Source organism: Ischnura elegans (assembly GCF_921293095.1).
Source record: "Ischnura elegans chromosome 13 unlocalized genomic scaffold, ioIscEleg1.1 SUPER_13_unloc_1, whole genome shotgun sequence".
NCBI classification, from domain to species: Eukaryota; Metazoa; Arthropoda; class Insecta; order Odonata; family Coenagrionidae; genus Ischnura; species Ischnura elegans.
Window position 1 is genome coordinate 17826858 of NW_025791657.1, and position 7138 is coordinate 17833995.

The window sequence follows — 7138 nt, forward strand, 5'->3', positions numbered from 1 at the left end:
AATGTTAAAATTGACACTTCCATTACAACCAAAAAACGAACACGGCATTGATAAAATAACACTGGGGCATTGTTTAAGAACGTATTAAAATCGTTGCCATGTATTAAGTTAGCTTAATACAGATTTTGTAGAGAGCCTAATTTTTGGATCTATTGAACGACTCTTCATTATGAATGCAAAGTGAAACTCAGTACTTACGACATTTATTCTCGATCCATGAACAGTCGTTTCCTCAAAAACCATTGAATCCATGTCAAATCCTCCCCTCCTGAGGCTGGTAAGGGGAAAACCTGCCTGTTTTTGAATTGAGCGAATTTCACGCCTTCATCCGGAAGCAAAATCCTTCATTTCATCTCAAAATGTTAAAATTGACACTTCCATTACAACCAAAAAACGAACACGGCATGGATAAAATAACACTAAAGCATTGTTAAAGAACGTATTAAAATCGTTGCCTTGTATTAAGTTAGCTAAATACATATTTTGTAGAGAGCCAAATTTTCGGATCTATTGAACGACTGATCATTATGAATGCAAAGTGAAACTCAGTACTTACGGCATTTATTCTCGGTGTATGAACAGACGTTTCCTCAAAAACCATTGAATCCATGTCAAATCCTCCCCTCCTAAGGCTGGTAAAGGGAATACTTGCGTGTTTGTGAATGAAGCGAATTTCACGTCTTCATCCGGAAGCAAAATCCTTCTTTTCATCTGAAAATGTTAAAATTGACACTTCCATTACAACCAAAAAACGAACACGGCATGGATAAAATAACACTAGGGCATTGTTTAAGAACGTATTATAATCGTCGCCATGTATTAAGTTAGCTAAATACAGATTTTGTAGAGAGCTATTTTTCGGATATATTCAACGACTCATTATTATGAATGCAAAGTGAAACTCAGTACTTACGGCATTTATTCTCGATGTATAAGCAGACGTTTCCTCAAAAACCATTCAATCCATGTCAAATTCTCCCCTCCTAAGGATGGTAAGGGGAAAACTTGCCTGTTTTTGAATTAAGCGAATTTCACGTCTTCATCCGGAAGCAAAATTCTTCATTTCATCTGAAAATGTTAAAATTGGCACTTCCATTACAACCAAAAAACGAACACGGCATGGATAAAATATCACTGGGGCATTGTTTAAGAACGTATTATAATCGTCGCCATGTATTAAGTTAGCTAAATACAGATTTTGTAGAGAGCTATTTTTCGGATATATTCAACGACTCATTATTATGAATGCAAAGTGAAACTCAGTACTTACGGCATTTATTCTCGATGTATAAGCAGACGTTTCCTCAAAAACCATTCAATCCATGTCAAATTCTCCCCTCCTAAGGATGGTAAGGGGAAAACTTGCCTGTTTTTGAATTAAGCGAATTTCACGTCTTCATCCGGAAGCAAAATCCTTCATTTCATCTGAAAATGTTAAAATTGACACTTCCATTACAACCAAAAAACGAACACGGCATGGATAAAATATCACTGGGGCATTGTTTAAGAACGTATTAAAATCGTTGCCATGGATTAAGTTAAGTAAATACAGATTTTGTAGAGAGCCTAATTTTCGGATCTATTGAACGACTCATCATTATGAATGCAAAGTGAAACTCAGTACTTACGGCATTTATTCTCGATATATGAACAGACGTTTCCTCAAAAACCATTGAATCCATGTTAAATCCTCCCCTACTAAGGTTGGAAAGGGGAAAACTTGCCTGTTTTTGAATTAAACGAATTTCACGTCTTCATCCGGAAGCAAAATCCTTCATTTCATCTGAAAATGTTAAAATTGACACTTCCATTACAACCAAAAAACGAACACGGCATGGATAAAATAACACTGAGGCATTGTTTAAGAACGTATTAAAATAGTTGCCATGTATTAAGTTAGCTAAATACATATTTTGTAGAGAGCCTAATTTTCGGATCTATTGAACGACTCATCATTATGAATGCAAGGTGAAACTCAGTACTTACGACATTTATTCTCGATCCATGAACAGTCGTTTCCTAAAAAACCATTGAATCCATGTCAAGTCCTCCCCTCCTGAGGCTCTTGAGGGGAAAACTTTCCTGTTTTTGAATTAAGCGAATTTCACGTCTTCATTCGGAAGCAAAATCCTTCGTTTCATCTGAAAATGTTAAAATTGACACTTCCATTACAACCAAAAAATGAACACGGCATCGATAAAAAAACACTGGGGCATTGCTTAAGAACGTATTAAAATCGTCGCCATGTATTAATTTAGCTAAATACAGTTTTTGTAGAAGGTATAATTTTCGGATCTATTGAACGACTCATCATTATGAATTCAAACTGAAACTCAGTACTTACGGCATTTATTCTCGATGTATGAACAGACGTTTCCTCAAAAACCGTTGAATCCATGTCAAATCTTCCCCTCCTAAGGCTGGAAAGGGGAAAACTTGCGTCTTTGTTATAAAAGCGAATTTTACGTCTTCATCCGGAAGCAAAATCCTTAATTTCATCTAAAAATGTTAAAATTGACACTTCGATTACAACCAAAAAACGAACACGGCATGGATTAAATAACACTTGGGCATTGTTTAAGAACGTATTAAAATCGTTGCCATGTATTAAGTTAGCTAAATACAGCTTTTGTAGATAGCCTAATTTTCGTATATATTGAACGACTCATCATTATGAATGCAAAGTGAAACTCAGTACTTACGGCATTTCTTCTCGATGTATGAACAGACGTTTCCTCAAAAACCATTGAATCCATGTCAAATCCTCCCCTCCTAAGGCTGGTAAAGGGAAAACTTGCGTGTTTGTGAATGAAGCGAATTTCACGTCTTCATCCGGAAGCAAAATCCTTCATTTCATCTGAAAATGTTTAAATTGACACTTCGATTACAACTAAAAAACGAACACGGCATGGATAAAAGAACACTGGGGCATTGTTTAAGAACGTATTAAAATCGTTTCCATGTATTAAGTTAGCTAAATACAGATTTTGTAGGTAGCCTAATTTTCGGTTCTATTGAACGACTCATCATTATGAATGTAAAGTGAAACTCAGTACTTACGGCATTAATTCTCGATGTATGAACAGAAGTATCCTCAAAAACCATTGAATCCATGTCAAATCCTTCCCTCCTAAGGCTGGTATGGGAAAAACACTCGTGTTTGTGTATTAAGCGAATTTCACGTTTTCATCCGGAAGCAAAATCCTTCATTTTATCTGAAAATGTTAAAATTAACACATCGATTACAACCAAAAAACGAACACGGCATGGATAAAAGAACACTTCGGCATTGTTTAAGAACGTACTAAAATCGTTGCCATGTATTTAGTTAGCTAAATACAGATTTTGTAGATAGCCTAATTTTCGGATCTATTGAACGAATCATCATTATGAATGCAAAGTGAAACTCAGTACTTACGGCATTTATTCTCGATGTATGAACAGACGTTTTCTTATAAACCATTGAATCCATGTCAAATCCTCCCCTTCTAAGGCTGGTAAGGTTCCACTTGCATGTTAAGTTAATTTTAAAAATTAGTTTGCCACCAGAGACAGCAAAGAACCTGCTACCTTAAGCACCAGTGCCTCATAGGTTTTATGGGTTGCCCAAGATTCATAAGGAAGGAACACCGTTGAGGCCGATTGTCAACGCAATTAACTCTCCCACATATTACGTTGCAAAATATCTTACGGGTATCCTAACACCATTCTTGGCTTTCAGTGAACACCATGTGAAAAACTCACTAGATTTTTTGAACACTCTTATGGATATTCGTTTAGATCCTACCGATTTGATGGTTAGTTTGGATGTGGTGTCTCTCTTCACGCGGGTCCCTCTTGTTGACACCTTGAGTCTGCTAGAGAGTAAATTCATTACGAAGACGGTCAAACTTTTTTATCATGTGCTCACTTCTTCCTATTTTTTTTGAGGATATTTTTTTATGAGCAATGGATGTTGTCGCAATGGATTCACAAATTACACCGGCTATCGCTAATTTTTTCATGGAAGATTTTGAGAGAAAAGCCCTCGATACCGATCCCTGCCGTCCAAAATGTTTTTTCCAGATATGTGGACGATTTCTTTTTAGTTTGGCAACATGGTTCAGCTGCATTGCAGGAATTTTTGACACATATGAACCACCAACACCCGAGCATCACATTTGCCATGGAGGTAGAAGAGAATGGGCGACTTCCTTTCCTCGACATTCTAATACATAGGAAAGAAGATGGGAGCCTAGGTCTTTCCGTTTATAGGAAGCCAACGCATACTGACCTGTATCTCAACGGACAGAGCCACCACCATCCATCGCAGAAGGCCGCTGTATTATCTACCTTGGTCCATAGAGCCAAGTTAATATAAGATAATACAAGCATCTCAGCCTAGTTAGACCACCTTAAGACAAAATTTTTACGGAATGGCTATGGAAAACAAGAGATTTTTAAGGCCCTAAGCAGATTCAACAAAAAACAAAAGAGTTGCCCGGATGAGCCGCCTGAAAAACCACTATCAACAGCCTTAATCCCATATGTGTCAACCATATCTGGTAAGATCCACCGCATTCTACGACGGTATAATATTGTAAATGTGGTAAAATGTATGTGGGGGAGACAGGCCGAACGATTGAGACGAGGCTGAAAGAACACCGGAGATTTTTCAGATTAGCGCAACCAGAAAAGTCGGCCGTGGCGGAACACAGCATTGATGAAGACCATGCTATTAAATGGGACGACACCAAAATCCTTTGCCATGCTCAACGTTACTGGGACCGCGTAGTTAAGGAAGCAATAGAGATTCGCCTCAATTCCAAAAATTTCAATCGGGACACCGGCTTTCATCTAAGCACTACATGGAGACCTGTAATCAGCTGTATGAAAAGCATAAGGGTTAAACGTGAAGAATTTCAAAAGACCAATGCAGCCAATCGGACGACACCTGAGCCGTATTGTTGTCTCCGTAAACGGTCGATCTTGTTCAGTGTGAAATTTAACTTCATTTAAGTAACACAGCCTTGAGGATGGAAGACAAGTCGTCTTCCGAAACGTCGGCTTACATAAAAGCTTTAACCTGGATGCAAACCCGAGAAATAATTGTCAGAAGTATTCACCAGGAAAAACTTAAATCGTTTATCGATAAATTGGTGTTTTTTCTTAGCCAGCGTATAAAGGGTATTGCATAACAATGCTATCTTATCCCCTTAATAGACGTTTGTTCATGTTTCTAACGTTTTCAAATAAATTGAATGTACTATTGAAATGATAATTACGATTAATATGAAAAAATGCGAATATCTTTAAATATCACAAAATGAATGATATATCTTTTATATTGGAAAGAGGGCCACTATGGGGTGCAATATTATGTTTCGAAACAAGTGTGATAGACAAGGGAAAGTAAAAAAAATCTTCAGCTGCATCTTGAAATCGGAATCTTAAGACTTATACACGAGAAGTTCGAATGGATTCTCATTTAGCATTCGAATTTTCTAAATCCATACACGTAGGTACGAGTGAATATATAATAGGATCTAGTATTACTCTTTGGCATAAAATATTACAAAATGTATTAAATTATCAAAAAATGAGACAATAGCTTACCATCCACAGTATCTCCACTCGCCAATTCAGTCGAATGCCAGAAAATGTCACTCGTGTAGTCACTGCCGCTTTCATATGGTCTCAATTTACTGTAAAAAATTATAAAAAACACGCTTTAGAATAATGATTTCCATTTGATAAAACCAAGACTACAAAATGCATAAAAGCTGCATTGCTATATATTATAATGGCTATTACCAACTACCACAATGACGGTAAAGTTCAGATACGAAAATAAATTATGCACAAATAGCAGGCAATCCACTTCTTTACAATCATCTTTCCATTTTGATTGCTAAAGCTAAGCAGGTCAACGGCCAAAAAGGTAATTTCAATCAAGACAATTGTAAATTCTTGGTTGATTGAAATAAAATTCCCGAAAAGCAGCGATTATAACTATTACATTCACTCGCGACTACAGAAAGTATTACGAAATTACTCCAGGGAGGCTCTCCGCATAATTTCATGTGGCTGATAATAGCAACATTGACGAATACGGCGGTCAAATGGGACCTTTTTACAAATATACTTGAACTTGGTGACGTCCTCTCAAAAATTCATGCACTAGTTTCTTGACGCGTAATATATGAAGACAACAAAACTCGATCACTATCACTTTTCACCACCGATTTGGGATAAATCATTGCATACCAGCTGTCCTCAAAACCCTCAGGTAATCACCCGAGTGGCATGCAAACATTATCCTGAGAAAAGCACTTCGGTGATATCGACTCAAAAAATTCACGGAAACCACCTCTATTAAACAATAGTCACAGTAGCAGCCTATGGATTTCTGCAAGGGCGGATGCATCGTCACCTGAGTCATGAAGCATTCCGGAAGAATAACAAACTGGATTACAAGGTGTCGCACTCGTTGACGAACAAATTCGACGAATGTCATTTCACAAAGGCATTTTCACATGTCGTATTGGATTATCAGACACAAAAGGTACTGGGAGGAAAAGTATCTCTTCAGCACTCGTATGTTTGGCAGCAGCAACGAAAGACTTTGCATCGCTGGCGAATGTATTACAAAATATTTCCTTATAACCTTGAGATTCTTTGCTAAGTACAAAACATGTTCTGTAGCGAAATGAATCCGATTGAAGCCCTGAACTCACATACAACTATCAGCACTAATCACTGCAAACATACTGATATCGTGAACAAAACAACCATTAATAGCATAGATGTATAACAAGGAAACAACAACATAGGAATGTCTCTTCACTTACCTATGTCCTCGTTGACGGATCCCTCCAAACTGAGACGAATTGAAGCACCCGAGAGCTCATTGTTACGTGATTGGATAACGGCTCTGACGTCACAGAGAATTGGTCAAACTTATTTTCTTAAGAACAATTAAAAATGGTGATTTAAAGTCAATTGAACGAATAAGATTTTATTAGACTACATCTTATAACTTTACATTTGTAATGGACTCCTTTAAAAAATTAAGTTTTCCAAACACCTTGATTTTATTCCGCGGAAAATTTCTACGCCGTCATCTGATTGGGTGTCACTTGTTTTAGTGTAATCTCGG

The 7138-nt window shown here is 37.2% G+C and overlaps 1 long non-coding RNA gene across 2 annotated transcripts; it reads right to left on the reverse strand.

Moving 5' to 3' along the window:
* Positions 1-3066: 3066 nt before the first annotated feature.
* Positions 3067-6874, reverse strand: LOC124172546. Of its 2 annotated transcripts, none has more exons than XR_006868183.1 (3): positions 6831-6874; positions 5596-5684; positions 3067-3215 (listed from the first exon to the last, which is right to left on the reverse strand). It is a non-coding gene; the product is annotated as an uncharacterized LOC124172546 (long non-coding RNA). The 2 variants fall into 2 exon arrangements; XR_006868184.1 differs by lacking the exon at positions 6831-6874 and adding an exon at positions 5794-6777.
* Positions 6875-7138: the final 264 nt, after the last annotated feature.